Source organism: Mirounga angustirostris, unplaced genomic scaffold (genome assembly GCF_029215605.1).
Source record: "Mirounga angustirostris isolate CCGP_5_RB_7025 unplaced genomic scaffold, mMirAng1.0.hap1 SCAF_5, whole genome shotgun sequence".
NCBI classification, from domain to species: domain Eukaryota; kingdom Metazoa; phylum Chordata; class Mammalia; order Carnivora; family Phocidae; genus Mirounga; species Mirounga angustirostris.
The window spans coordinates 6099201-6114594 of NW_026991713.1; the positions used below are offsets into that span (position 1 = coordinate 6099201).

The 15394-nt window shown below is 49.2% G+C and overlaps 1 protein-coding gene across 5 annotated transcripts in view; it reads left to right on the top strand.

Annotated features, from left to right (window-relative positions):
• Window positions 1-6122: 6122 nt before the first annotated feature.
• TTLL1 (TTL family tubulin polyglutamylase complex subunit L1) overlaps window positions 6123-15394 on the top strand; it is a 31180-nt gene continuing 21908 nt past the window's right edge. For 2 of the 5 annotated variants that reach the window (XM_054506758.2, XM_045872380.3), the window contains exons 1-2: window positions 6123-6272; window positions 12939-13030. The gene's annotated coding sequence lies outside the window, so the exon portion shown is untranslated. Of the gene's footprint in view, window positions 6273-12938; window positions 13031-14787; window positions 14809-15394 lie in introns of those variants that run through there. The other 3 variants (XM_045872379.3, XM_064590513.1, XM_064590512.1) reach the window with 3 other exon arrangements.

Consider the following 15394-nt stretch of genomic DNA (forward strand, 5'->3'; position numbering starts at 1 on the left):
CTGAGTTTTGTGCCTTTGTTGTTGTTCTTTAATAATTTTGTCTGAACTCCCTCTTTCATAAACTATTTATTCTCATGGAGCAATGGACTGAATGCTTACATCCGCCCTGAAATTCATGTGCTGCAATTCTAATCCCCAATGTGATGCTGATCAGAGGCGGGGCCTTTGGGAGGTGAGTGGGTCACGAGAGTAGAGCCCTCGTGAATGGGATTAGTGTCCATATAAAAAAAGAGACCTCAGAGAACTCCCTCGCCTCCACCACTGGGGGACATGGCAAGAAGATGACCGTCTATGAACCAGGAAGAGGGTTCTCAGCAGACACCAAACCTGCTAGTGCCCTGATCTTGGACTCCCCACCCTGCAGAACTTTGAGATATAAATTGGTGGTGTGTGGAAGGCAACCAGTCTCTGGCGATTTGTTATGGTGGCCTGAGCAGTCATGGCTTTAGCCGAAATGTGAGACTGCTCGCTAGGGAGACCGACCAACCACCCATGAATTCCATTAGTTAACTTTCTGGCCAACTGTCCACACGTGTATTTTCTCACACTCTCTCTTGCTTCTAATCTCAGGGGCATTCCAGGGTTTTGTTCAGAAAACGCACTTTTTTTGGAGTGTCTCTCTTTTGCTTGGTGGGGAGTATTTGTCCTCATTTTATGGGGGGTTGCCCCATTCATCTGTTCTTATCTCATCTGGCAAGAATTCCTCACTGTTTTGTCTGTCGGGAGTGTCTCTTCTAGTTATCCAACTATGTCACAGATTTGTAGCAGATGGTCATTTAGGCGGAAACCAAGTCTGGAAACTGATCTGTTCTGAGTAAAGACTATTTCTGTAATTTAAATATCTTAGCACTTAAAGAGAATAATGTCCTTGGAAAGAACTTAACAACCAATGTGTTCACATTTGCACAATTTCAACTTAGTAGATTATGCAATTATTATCCTTCAAAACATACAGACTGGGACTTGCCATAACCTGGGCTATAACATCACCATGTAATATCTCTTGTATCTACCCACGGGGACTACCTGATGTGGGCAATGCATCTTGCCGTGTCTGCTGGATCTACCAGCACCAGTGACAATGCGATATAGAGAATCGATCCTCAGCAACTACGGAGGGCATGATTTAGAGACAGATGATCTTTTTTTTTTTTTTAAGATTTTATTTATTTAAGAGAGAGAGAGAGAGAAAGAGAATGAGCAGGGGGGAGAGGGAGAGACAGACTCCCCTCGGAGCAGGGAGCCTGACATAGGGCTGTAGGGGCCAGGGACCAACACAGAGATCAATCCCAGGACCCTGAGATCATAACCTGAGCTGAAGGCAGATGCTTAACAGACTGAGCCATCCAGGCACCCTTTAGAGACAGATGATCTTAAGACAAAACCTTTAACCTTTTAGAGCAATTTTTCTTTTGGATGCCTTTGGTATTTAGACTCTTGAATGGTTCATCTGTATTTTTCTATTTCTTCTGTCTTTTCAGTAAGATTTTGGGGTGTGAAGAGAAGTACGTATGTTCAGACTGCCATTTCAAAATTGAAAAAGGTTTGTTTCTTTAACTTTATTTTATTGAAGCTTTAAAAAAATTACAAAATAATACTTTTGTGCTACTAAAATTCAGACAAGGGCGCCTGGGTGGCTCAGTTGGTTAAGCGACTGCCTTCGGCTCAGGTCATTATCCTGGAGTCCCGGGATCGAGTCCCACATCGGGCTCCCTGCTCAGCGGGGAGTCTGCTTCTCCCTCTGACCCTCCCCCCTCTCATGCTCTCTCTATCTCATTCTCTCTCTCAAATAAATAAATAAAATCTTTAAAAAAAAAAAGAAAACACCAGCCTTTCAGGTTTAAAAAAATAAATAAATAAATAAAATAAAATAAAATTCAGACAAAAAATATAGGCTGTAAAAAGAAAAAGTATCTTCTATCCCAACTTCCAAAGAGAAGGACTCCTAACAGTATTGTGCATAATTTTTCAGACTTTTTTAATGCTTCTTAAATTATATGTGATGCTTATACATACAAATTTTAATTAAGAAATTTTTTTTTTAAAGGAATCTCTACCCCCAACGTGGGGCTCAAACTCACAACCCTGAGATCAAGAGTCATATGATCTACCAACCAAGCCAGCCAGGCACCCTATACATAGAAATTTTAAAAGCCATACTATACAAATAGTTGTGTAATTTGCCCTTTTCATGTAATATATCATGTATATATTTCCAGGTTAGCATATATAGATCCACCTTATCCCTTTGAATATGTAAAATATTATTTCACTGGGGCTCCTGGGTGGCTCAGTTGGTTAAGCGACTGGCTTCGGCTGAGATCATGATCCCAGGGTCGTGGGATTGAGCCCCACATCGGGCTCCCTGCTCCGCGGAAAGCCTGCTTTTCCCTCTCCCACTCCCCCTGCTTGTGTTCCCTTTCTTGCTGTCTCTCTCTCTCTGTCAATTAAATAAATAAATAAAATCTTAAAAAAAATAAAAAAATACTATTTCATTAAATTGATGAACCTTAGGGCGCCTGGGTGGCTCAGTTGGTTAAGCGACTGCCTTCGGCTCAGGTCATGATCCTGGAGTCCCGGGATCGAGTCCCGCATCGGGCTCCCTGCTCGGCGGGGAGTCTGCTTCTCCCTCTGACCCTTCTCCCTCTCATGCTCTCTCCCATTCTCTCTCTCTCAAATAAATAAATTAAAAAAAAAAAAAAAGAAAAAAAAATTGATGAACCTTAATTTAGCCAACCAAACTTATGCTATTAAACATTTATATTCTTTCCAACTTTTTTTTTTACAATTTTTCATATTTCTATGTATTTCATGAGAATTTCATATTAATTAACTGCTCAAATCAAGCCAAGGGTCCCCAATCATGACAAGCTTTAAATGCTTATACAAAAAATTACTGCACCCCAAAATCCCAAAAGGATTATCTGAGACATAATCATGTACCAAATCAAAGGGCATGGTTCATCTTCCAAAAGACACGATCTAGTTACTATCAGCCCTAGAAGGTACACATTATTTCTATACTAACATATAACAATGCTCTAGGGAAGTGACAAACAATCATGTTTTGAGGACAAATATTTTTTGCATTTCTTTTCTTTCCATCATCTTTATCAGTGCAGATATTTGCATGAAAACAGGATCACTGGTCCTTGGGGATTCATCAGTTCCTATTGCTTATTTTTCATCCATGTCATCCTCTCAATTAATGCAGGAAAGAGGATTGAGACATCGAAACACCAGATTAGGGTGTCAAGTAAATGTCAACCCCTAGAGTAGATGATTAATACTCATCCAGCCCCAGCTGATAGGCCAAGTTCTGTAGGCCTTGTACCTTCTCCATCAAATTAGCTGTGGTGAGGCTCCCCAGTTCTTTCAACATGTCAATGTCATCATGTTCTATTTCAGCCATCCATTTGGGTGAGAACTAGTAATAGGACTTTTATTTTTTATTTTTATTTTTTTAAAGATTTTATTTATTTATTTGAGAGAGAGAGAATGAGAGAGAGCACATGAGAGGGGGGAGGGTCAGCGGGAGAAGCAGACTCCCTGCCGAGCAGGGAGCCCGATGCGGGACTCGATCCAGGACTCCAGGATCATGACCTGAGCCAAAGGCAGTCGCTTAACCAACTGAGCCACCCAGGCGCCCAGTAATAGGACTTTTAAAGGAAGCTGCAAATTCAGCGACACTGGTAATTGCTCTGGCCAAAGGTCTGGTGAGGCACGGTCAAGTTTTTCAAAACTTAGCAAAGATGCTTCCAGATCTGTCCCGTCTGTGGGAGATGCCATTTTCCAACCCATGTCCTCCAACTTTTTATTAGAAAAAATACTGCATTAAATGCTCTTGTACACATATCTTTGTGAGAGAGTTTCTATAGAATAAATTCCTAAAATTTGAATTTTTAGGTCAAAGAGTATATAATTAAATATATTACATGTTAAAATTTTAATGAATACTGCCAAATTGCCAGCCTTCCAAAAGCTGTATTTCTAACAATAGTGGATGCAAGTGCTTTTTCTCCATATCCTTTCTAACATTAGTTGTAACCATATTTTAAATGTTTGCCAATTTAGTCAGCAAAAACCACATCATTGAGCGGCGCCTGGGTGGCTCAGTCAGTTAAGTGTCTGCCTTTGGCTCAGGTCATGATCCCAGGGTCCTGGGATCAAGCCCCACATTGGCTCCCTGCTCAGTGGGGAGCCTGCTTCTCCCTCTCCCACTGTCCCTCTACCTGCTCATTCTATCTCTCAAATAAATAAATAAAATCTTTTAAAAAAACCCCACCTCATTGAAAATTTCAGTATCATTAATTTTTAGTGATGTGGGCATCTTTCCACAATTTCATTTACCATTTTCGTTTACTTTTTGTTATACGATTTGTGGTTCCATCTCTTCCTCCAAATTAAAAGTTTTTTCTTATTGATTTGTGCAAACTCTTTGTATATTGTGGATACTAACTAATGCTTTGTCATATATGATGCACATGTTTTCAATTTATCACTTAACTTGGTTGATTTTCTCTTTGGCCTCTTGTAAGTTATGTTTTTACAGCTTGCGAGGATGGGTCTTTCTAAGCACAACTGAGGTGCCAAACTGGAAAAAGGTTAATAGATTTTAACTACTTTAAAAGTAAAAACGCTAAGGAGTCTGGTTTTTATCTTGATGGCAATAGAAAGCCCTTGAAGATGTTTTAAACTAGATTTACAAGATTAGATTAGCACCGAGGATCTGTTTCCTGTCTTTTCCTCCTGGAGCTACCTGGCTCCCAGTTAATTCTTCACATTGGTCACAACTCTTTTTTTTTTTTTTGCTCTTGCCTGCGGGTTGGTCTCTTGGCACTGGCTGTCACCAAGCCTTCTGGTATTTGGGCTGCTGGCGATGCTTTTTGGAAAGGCATGTATGCTGCACAAGCTAAGGATGTGGTAAAACGTACACCTTCCTAGGTGCTAGCCACCAGGAATTTAAAATCTTCTCCGCCCCTGAGAGATGGAGATAATTACTCCCATTTCTCTGGGGAGAAACTGTAATTGAGAGGCTGGGATGTGCGGATGCCCAAACAGCTAGAATGGATCAGAGCAGGGATGCAAAATTCTGTTTCTCCTCTTACATGCTGCTTCTGAGCGCACTTTTGTGGCTGACAAACATCCGGAATACATGCTCTTTATTTTGAATTATTTCAACAATTTGAGCAACTATTATGTGCTATACCAAGTGCCTTATTTTTTTTTTTAAGATTCTGTTTATTCATTTGACAGAGAGAGAGGGCGCGCGCACAAGCAGGGGGAGCGGCAGGCAGAGGGAGAGGGAGAAGCGGGCTCCCGGTGGAGCACGGAGCCCGATGCGGGGCTGGAGCCCGATGCGGGGCTCGATCCCAGGATCCTGGGATCCTGACCCCATCCGAAGGCAGTAGCCTGACCAACTGAGCCACCCAGGCACCCCGCCTTTTTTTTTTTTTTTTAAATAATCTTCCTAACAACCCTTCAATGTAAGTGCTGTTATGCCCAATTTATAGACAAGAAAACTGAGGCTCAGATAAGGGAAGCGACCAGCCTAAAGCCACATAGTTAGTGGATTTTGGAGCGAGGATTCAATCCATGTCTGACTCTAGATTTAAATTTCTCACGAGGCTGAGCTGCCTCTTCCTAACAGAATTTACAAAATATAGTTTGAGAAACTGGATCTGCTCCATGCTCAGGGGACACTTCACAGATGAGGTGACCTTTGAGTACTGATTTTACATTTACTGGTTATTACCAGTTGGGCACAAGATATCACCTAAGGACATCAAACCCTGCGAGGTCGGCGCTACCGGCGGTCCCAACCTTACAGACACGGAAGCTGAGCAGCAGAGGGGACCAGGGGCGGTCCAGGCGCGGGCCCGGTTCACCACAGGGCTCTGCCTCCCACTGTCAGGCTCAACCTCGCGCCTCGACCTTTCTCGACCTCATTTCTGGGCCCCGAAGGCTGCGAGCCTCCCGGGGATGAGCGGTCGGCTCTCCCTAGGAGCTCCGCGCGCTGCTCGAGGAGCTGGAGACTCAGAGTCAAACCGGGAAAATGTGACCCCGGAAGCAGTCGCGCGCCAGCGGCCGCGTCTTCGGTTGCCAGAGCGCCGCCCCGGAAGTACAGCTCGGCGCGCGGCGAGCCGGTCCGCGGGGCTGCGGGTGGCGTCCCCCTGCCGGCGCCCGAGTGAGGCTGGAGGCGGGGCCGGGGCGCTGCGCGGGGCCGCCCTGCTCCGCGCTGCTCGGCGCTGCTCGGCGCTCTGCGCCCACAGGTGAGGCCCCGCCGCCGAGGCCGCCTCCCCCGACGAGGGTGTGGGCGGTCCTGGGTGGGCGAGTGCGCATGCGCGAGCGAGGGTGCGCGGCCGCGACCGTGTGGTCCAGGTGCGGCTTGCGGGACCCGCGCCCTCCAGGAAGCCTGCGCTGACCACTGTGCCCCTGCTTTTCCTTCGAGTTCCTGTGACTTTCCCTGTGCTGCCCGCTCGTTGTAATTGCATTTCTGACGGATACTGGTTACCCCAGAATTTCATCGTTCCTAGGCTCTTCCCATTCATTTGCAGTCTGTATGGTTTCTAATGGCATCTTTTGCAGGGTGCGGTGTGCCTGTGGCGACAGCTCGGCTTAGGAGACAGATTCGTGTCCCCCGCCGTGCTTGCCCTTCTCTGCGGCACTGGACCTGGGCATCTCTCCTCCCTATTTGTCAGTCAAAGGGGGCGGGAGGCGGAGGTAGCCGAGCACCCCATAGAGTAGCCGGGGCGTTACAGGGGACTCGTTCTAAAAGTAGGAGTATCTTATTGTTGTAAGCAGGTTAGGGTTTGCAGAGAGGTTCTTTGTTCACAAAAACATGTAATGAGCACATTTCAGTGCTGGGTTGTGGCAGTTACAAAGAGATTGGTCTTGCTCTGCGCCCATGGAATTACAAGCACGGCTAAATAGTTGCCGTAGAGCACGGCACTGTCTCCCAGTGGGGTGCGGAGATAGATGGTGGCGATCCCGCTGTGCGGAAGTCCTCGTTGACACTATTATTATTATTTTTTCTTTAAAGATGGTACTGTTCCCATTGCAAGGAAGACTAGCTGGAAAGGAACCGAAATGCCCTAGAGTCCTGACCTAGCTGGGACTTGGTTGAAAGTGATGGTGACCAAAGTGTTTGGGGGTAGTGGGGATGGGGACAGAGAGGGCTCTCATTTTCTGGGACTGGACCCAGAAAAGTGCATTCACTCTATGAAATGTAACTTCTTCCCTCTGCTTGCTGTTTCTCCTGAAAGGTTGTCCTGGCTTTCGTCAGGGAGTAGGCATAACTCCGGGAAGTGAAAGGCCTTTTGGCAAAGTTCTGTCCTCCTGAGGTTGTGGGTAGGGATATTCCGGAGATGCTCCCTCACTCAGTGGAGATCCGCTAAACTCCAGATCTCCTAATTCAGGCCCCTGGAAAAACTGTGGAAGTCTGGGGGTGTTTGTGTACCGCTTTCTCTCGCCTGCAGCTCTGACAGCCTCTGTAGGGCTGGGCCATGCCTGATTCACTGCTTGGCACAAACAACCCTTGTTTGATTGTATGTGGAGGGAATCCACCTCTTTATTTTTGTTAATTCATCAAATATTGATGAGCACCTGCCATTATTAGATGCTATTCTGGATGCTGGGGGTTCAGTAGGCAATAATGCAGAACAACATTTTTGCTCTCCTGACGTGAGATATGTATGTCAAAGACAGGTAATCACCAGGGAACCAAATACGTGAACTAGATCAGTTCTTCTCAGACTTGAGCAAGGGTAAGAATCTCACCCGAGAGCTTGTTAAGATAGAGATTCCTGGGCCCCGCTCCCAAAGAGTCTGAGAGTGTGCATCTGTGTAGGGGTTGGGGGAAGCGCAAGAGTTTGTTTGTTTGTTTGTTTGTTTAAGATTTTATTTATTTAGTTGAGAGAGACAGAGACAGGGAGAGAGAACAGGAGCAGGGAGGAGAGGGAGAAGCAGGCTCCTCACCGAGCTGGGAGCCCAGTGTGGGACTTGATCCCAGGGCCCTGGGATCATGACCTGAGCCAAAGGCAGGCGCTTAACAGACTGAGCCACCCAGGCACCCAAGAATTTGTATTTCTAACGAGCTCCAGGTGATGCTGGTGCCGTGGGTTGATGGGCCATGCTTTGAGTTGGCGCTGGACTAAACAGTCGTGCGCAGCCTGAGTGCCCTGGAGAAGTAAAGTGTGATGAGTGGGGAGCAGTGAGCTTGGCATTGGGAAAGCCTCTCTGAAGAGCTGACCTTTGAGAAGGGGCCAGATGTGGGGGAGAGCAAAGCCTTAAGACAGGATGAGGTGGGCGCCTGGGTGGCTCAGTTGGTTAAGCGACTGCCTTCAGCTCAGGTCATGATCCTGGAGTCCCAGGATCGAGTCCCGCATTGGGCTCCCTGCTCAGCAGGGAGTCTGCTTCTCCCTGCTCAGCAGGGAGTCTGCTTCTCCCTCTGACCCTCCTCCCTCTCGTGCTCTCTCTCTCTCAAATAAATAAATAAAATCTTTAAGACAGGATGAGGCTTGGTGGGTGTGAGGAGCTGAAAGGCGGCCCGGAGCTGAAGAGGGCTGCTGGGTGGGGAGGGTGCAGGAGACGAAGCCCTAGAGGTGATGGGGAGCCCTGATCATGTGGGGTCCACCTTGTAGGTAATGGGCAGACTGATGGTTTTATTCTGGGGGCAATGGAAACTCCTGGAGGCTTATGAGCAGGGTGACATGATTTGCTTTGTGCGTGTGAGAGGGTCAGTCTGCTGCTAGGCAAAGAATGGGTGCCGTGGGGTGAGGATGGTGCTAAGGAAACCAGCGGAGTCTGCTGTGGTCGTCCAGGATTATGGGGACGCTGGGGAGAGACACAGATAGATCTGGAATCTTCTGGAGTAGACCTGGCACAATCTGCTGCTAGATGAATTAATAGTCACTTCTCCCTCAGGACCACAGTTGAGCTTTGTTGGATTGTTAAGGCACCTTGCTGCTGGGGCTTCCAGCTTGTTAAATGACTGTCTTGTCCCCCTGGATCAAGACTGTCCACGAGCACCTCGTCCCAGCTGGCCTCACGTCTCTTGTCGCCAAGTGGGTGGGTGAGAAGCTAGACTGTCGAAGCACAAACACCGAGGGCCATCCCCGTGGAAACCTGTCCTCAAGCTTATGAAGGTCCCGCCCACCAGCCCCAGGAGGGGGACCCACATCACGTTCTGAACATAGCCAGCTGCCTGCTTTGAGAATGCCTTTCCCCGGCTGACGGACCTCAGGTGGTGACAGCCCACTGGGATTCGAGCGCAGTCAGCATGACAGCACACAACTAACTCTGTTTCTCTAGGTTAGGTTTTGTGATGCTCAGTTTTGGTTTTTTAACTTTTTTTTCAAATTTTTATTTATTCTAGTTTGTTAACATACAGTGTAATATTGGGTGCAGGAGTAGAATTCAGTGGCTCATCAGTTACATACAACACCCAGTGTTCATCACAAGTGCCCTCCTTCATCCCCATCACCCATCTAGCCTGTCCCCTACCTCCCTCCAGCAACCCTCAGTGTGTCTCCATTGTTAGGAGCTCTTATGGTTTGTTTCCCTCTCTCTTTTCTCCCCCTTCCTGTATATTCACCTGGTTTGTTGTTGTTGTTCACTTGTTTTGTTTCTTAAATTCCACATATGAGTGAAATCATATAGTATTTGTCCTTCTCTGACTGACTTATTTTGCTTAGCATAAGACCCTCCAGTTCCATCCACATTGTTGCAAGTGGCAAGCTTTCATTATTTGGCAGAGAGAGAGAGAGAGAGTACAAGCAGGGGAGGGGCAGGCAGAGGGAGAGGCAGGCAGAGGGAGAAGCAGGCTCTCCGCTGAGCAGAGAGCCTGACATGGGGCTTGATCCCAGGACAGGACCCTGGATCTTGATCTGAGCTGAAAGCAGACGCTTAACCGACTGAGCCACCCAGGCGCCCCATATCCCACATCTTCTTTATTCCTTCATATAATGCTGAGTTTTGAAAGTAGTTGACTGAGGACAGCTGGGTGGCTCAGTCGGTTAAGCATCTGCCTATGGCTCAGTTCATGATCTCAGGATCCTGGGATGGAGCCCCCTCATGGGGCCCCCTGCTCAGCGGGGGAGTCTGCTTCTCCCTCTCCCTCTATGCCCCCCTCAAATTAATAAATAAAATCTTAAAAAAAAGGAAAAGAAAGTAGGTGACCAAATGGCTTAACATTCAGTTCACGTGAACCCCATTAGAGCGGTAACCTACCAAGTTCATTACTTGGTACTGCTGCTAACCTCACTTTCCCCCCCCCGCCCTGTTTTAGGAGGAAATAACAGGAGAATAAGCTGACATCAGGTATTTCTTTATTGATTTTTCTAAGGGAAAGGGCTTAGTATTTCTTAGGGTTGGGAAGGAGTCAGCCCTGGCTTCTCTGTGGGGATGGGCTAGCTGGTTCCTTTGTCTGTTCTGCAGACCATTTCTGAACCCCCTCGCTGTGCCTGGCTCTGGCTGGGTGCTGGGGGACAGAGGCCGATCAGCCCACCGCCTGCCCTGCGGGGTAAACGGACAGTTGACAGAGTGTGGAAGGGAGGCAGCGTGGGTGCCCACAGGCTGCAGTCTGTGCTCTGCCTGTTACTCTTTGAGCCCCACTTTCTCCATGTGTAAATGAGGAGAATACCTGCCTACCGGCAGCATGTGAGCCGAAGGGATGTATGTAGCAGAGAAGAATATGCACAGACTGCCCCGCCCTGTGCCTGACAGATCCTAGTGCTTCATATAAGTGGTAGCTGTTGATTGGGGTGGTAGTAGAAATATGGAATTACTTCCTCCTCGAGGGCGGGGCTGGACTACAGCACGGGGCCAGGAGCCGGGCAGGCCCACTGTAAGTAGGGGCTGAAGTGGAGGAATGTGCGGGGCTGAATCGGGGAGAGCTTCAGGGCACTTTGGGGAAAGCTGATGTGCTTGTTTCAAGTCCACTGTGGTGCACCACGACCACACCTGCCTGACCTTGCAGTAATCTCAGCCCTACTGTGGAGGCCCTGTGGCTCTCATTCCCATTTTTTTCCATGCGGGAAACGGAGGCCCCAAGAAAACTCTCGAGTTCCCACGGACGTGTGAGCAGGGGAAATGAACGAGTCTCCAAGCTTCAGGTGCGGAGTAACTGCTGTCCCTCCTTTGGCTCTGCTTAGGCTGCCTTGTCATTGGTTCTCAGTGCTGGTTATCATGCTGGTTTGGTGCTTTTCTGGAAAGAGGTCCTTTGTCTCTTTAAAGGAGAGGTGGCCTTAGTTCATTTCTTTTTCTTCTTTTTTTTAATCATAAATAGCTGTCGGGGTGCCTGGGTGTCTCAGTCGTTGAGCGTCTGCCTTCAGCTCAGGTCATGGTCCCAGGGTCCTGGGATCGAGCCCCGCATCGGGCTCCCTGCTCGGCGGGAAGCCTGCTTCTCCCTCTCCCACTCCCCCTCCTTGTGTTCCCTCTCTCGCTGTGTCTCTCTCTGTCAAATAAATAAATAAAATCTTAAAAAAAAAATCATAAATAGCTGTTCTGTCCTTTTGCTCATCACTTTACTGTGCTGTCTCCCACATATATATTTAAAACTCTTTATGGGTGTAAATTTCTTCTTTTCTCGTGCCTAGGATGGTTATATCTTGTATTAGTTTCCTGGAGCTGTACTATAAAAAGTGCCATGAAGTGGGTGGCTCAGTGAGGCCAGAAGTCTGAAGTCAAGGTGTTGGCGGAGCCATGCTCTCTCTGAAGAATCTAGGGAGGAGTCCTTGTCTCTTCTAGCTTGTGGTGGACCCAGACTTTTCTTGGCTTGTGGCTGCATAGCTCTCATCTCTGCCTTCGTGTTCACGTGACCACCTTCCCTGTGTGTCTATGTGTCCCTGCGTCTAGATTTCCTTCTTCTTCTTTTTTTTTTTTAAGTAATCTGTATGCCCAGTGTAGGACTTGAACTCATGACCCTGAGATCAGGAGTCACATGCTGTACCAACTGAGCCAGCCAGGTGCCCCTCAACATATCTTTTTTGGGGGTACAGTTCAACCCATAACATTTACAGGGAAGTGACTTTTTTTTTTTTTTAAAGATTTTATTTATTTATTTGAGAGAGAGAGAATGAGAGAGACAGAGAGCACATGAGAGGGGGGAGGGTCAGAGGGAGAAGCAGACTCCCTGCCGAGCAGGGAGCCCGATGCGGGACTCGATCCAGGGTCTCCAGGATCATGACCTGAGCCAAAGGCAGTCGCTTAACCAACTGAGCCACCCAGGCGCCCCAGGGAAGTGACTCTTGAAAGCAGAGTCAGATTCAAAGGACTGACCCTTGGGGCCGTGTGTGTTCCTTCACTTCTGCAAGGAGTAGGCATCGTTTGCCTCCCGTGTCCAGTGGGCTCAGTACTGGAGATAATGGGGCCGGCCAAATGGACTGTGAGCGTTGTTGCAAATGCTCACACCTAGATCTAGAAAGAGTCGGTGGGATGAGAAGGAAGCAGTGATTAAGAGCGTCCTCACCTTGCACACTTACAGACGGAAAGTAGGCAAAGAACGAATATGCCAGGTGGGAAGTTCTGTGTGCCAGCAAAGATGGCAGGAGAGGTATTCAGAAGGTTCAGTGGAGGGAAAGGGTGGTGAGAATGGCTTCCTGGGGGAGGTGGCCTTTGAACTGCACCTTTGTGATTGGCGGAGCTGGATGAGAAGCAGCGGGGAGAGCACCGCGGTTGTGCGTGCGTGCAGAACAGCGAGGAGGTGGGGAGTTCGGCTGAAGCAGGGGGCGTGTGAAGTGAAGGAGTGACAGGGAGGCCCCAGAAGTCCAGCGGGAGTCAAAAAGTAATAGAATTCAGTAATTATCACAATGGAAAAGAACCTCAAGGCATCTTGTGGCACACTCTTGTTCGGCAGAAGACGCGGTTTTGCTGTGTTCCCAAACTGTCTCTCGGTCCTGTGCTTTGTACATTTTGCCTGTGTGTTAATTTTGTTTTAGGTACGAACCCCAAGCAGGAGTCCCTGAAGCTGAAGCGAAATTGGCTGTGCCTGTTGGCTCCAGAAGTACCTATGGTGGGTCCAGCCTGAGAGGTTGGTTTTCTTAGCGCCCATGGTCCCAGATGGCGGAAGTGGGGGCGGGGGGGGGGGCAGCAAGAAAACCTCACCTCGGAGGCTCCCTGTCGTGCTCCATAAAGTGAGGATGAGAGTATCTGCCCTCTCTGCCTTATTGGGTTCAGGGATCATAGCCGGGAAACATTTTCTGACTGTTAAAGCACGGCCCCTTTAGTGCCCCTGCTGGGTCACGCCGGGTGGCTCAGCGTCTATTCCAGGTGGCTGTGCACTGAGATGTGGGATTTCAGACGCGGAGGGGGTGTGGGGGATGATGGTGGTGGTGTGGACATTGCCTGCCTGGGGGGTGGTTCTCCCCCGAAATCCCCGAGTCTGCAGTTGGACTCTAGGGGGCAGAGTTGGAGCAGGATTGGGCAGGGCTGCCGGGCTGTGGGCGCTGAAGTCAGGTAGAGAAACAGTGAACTCGCTGTGGCTCCGCGGTGGGTTTGGACACTGGCTGGGGTTAGCTCGGTGAGGGGTGTGGGGTGACAGTGTGTGGGAATTCCGCTCCTGTGATGCTTCTATCAGCATTTCTGTGAGGCAGCTGCTGACTTTCCGCGTTAACAGCCTCGTATTGTTACAGGGCAACTTCTCGTTTTGCAGAGAGCGATTCTGTATATTCCTTACCTTGATCGACCCCGTGGGCATGGGCATCATCTTGATGAAGGCCAGGTTCAGAGGGAGGCAGTGGACTGTGTGAAAAGAGGTGGCACTTCAGAGTAGGGTCACCCTGGCTCAAATCAGGGCTCCATGACTCCCTTCAGTCTGATTCCTTTTTTTTTTTTTTTAAGATTTTATTTATTTATTTGACAGAGAGACAGAGAGAGAAGGAATACAAGCAGGGGGAGTGGGGGAGGGAGAAGCAGGCTTCCTGCTGACCTGAGCAGGGAGCCCGATGTGGGGCTCGATCCCAGGACCCTGGGATCATGACCTGAGTGGAAGGCAGATGCTTAATGACTGAGCCACCCAGGTGCCCCCAGTCTGATTCTTATAGGGGCTCTTAACCTTTGAGCCTCAGCTTCCAAATCCATAAAAGGGGGTGATTGCAACAGTAATACCAACTATTTCTTAAGTGCTTTCTACGTGCCAGACACTGTTCTCACTGTTCACTCATTTAATCCTCATTGTAACCCAGTGAGATGGGTAGCTCCCGTTGTTACAAATAAGGAAACAGAGGTTCTGAGAGGTTAGGTAACTTGCCCAGAGTCACACAGCTCGTGAGTTGTGGAACTGGGCCTCGAACTCAAGTCCCACCTCTACGACACTGCCTTTGCTGGGCAGGGCGAGGAGGCAGTGGGCTGATTTTGTGTGAAAGCTCCATGGGAGTGCCTTCTCTCTCCCTCTCCCGAGGCAAGGCAAACCGGGGTCCCCATCTTTTAACTTTCTCTAAGTCACACAGTGGTGCTGACAGGCCTGGGGCCATAGTCAGTCAGTCTGAATGGAGCATCTACCACATGCCGGTTGCAGTGCTAGGCCCTGGGCCCAGAGCAGCGAAGAAAAAGCCAGCTCCCTGCCTCTGGCAGGGGCAGGGGTGCAGGAGTACCGAACGGCTGTGTACCGGGTCTGGAGTCAGGGAGGCTTTGTGCAGGAAGTAACAGTCCCTTATGCTGGCAGATGAGTGGGCAGCAGCTTTGCCAGGCCTTGAGGGAGGGGGAGTGCCACGGGCACAGACACCCACCCAGCATGTGCCAAGGCCCTGAGGCGGAGTGTGGGCAGACGAGTCCAGTGTGGCGAGAACACAGCAGGTGAAGGAGAAGCAGGTGAGGGCCAGGGGTCTGTGTGTCTTAAGTGCACTGGGGAGCCACGGAGGCTAGTAAACGGGAGTGATGTGGTCAGATAAACACTTAAAGGTCACCTGCACTTACAGAGAGTGACTTGGAGCAGGGCAGGGAGGAAGCAGGGAGGTAGCGGCACTGGCCGGGAATGGGGGTGCTCACGTCGGGATAGGCTCCCACCCACCCTTCAGGAGCCAGCTCCAGGGCCCCCTGCTGAGGGCGGTCTTCCGCAGCAACCTGCGTGGGCCACCCCCGCCCTCGGCTCTCACAGCCCAGGTGCTGCACCTCTGCCTCGTGGCTCCTGTCACAATGTTGATGCACATCGGTGGTCACTGTCTGATTGCTGCCTCCCCCCCAGTAGGCCAGGATTTCTTAGTCTTGGCACGGTTGACATTTTGGCCTGGGTGACTTGCTGGGGGGGGGAGTGGCGTCCCGTACGCTGTAGGGTGCTGGGCAGCATCGTGGCCTCTACTCACTAGATGCTGGAGGCATCCCAGCTGTGACAACAGATGACATGGCCAGATGTCTCACCAGATGGCTGAGAACCACGGCCCGAGCAGGTGGAGCTTGG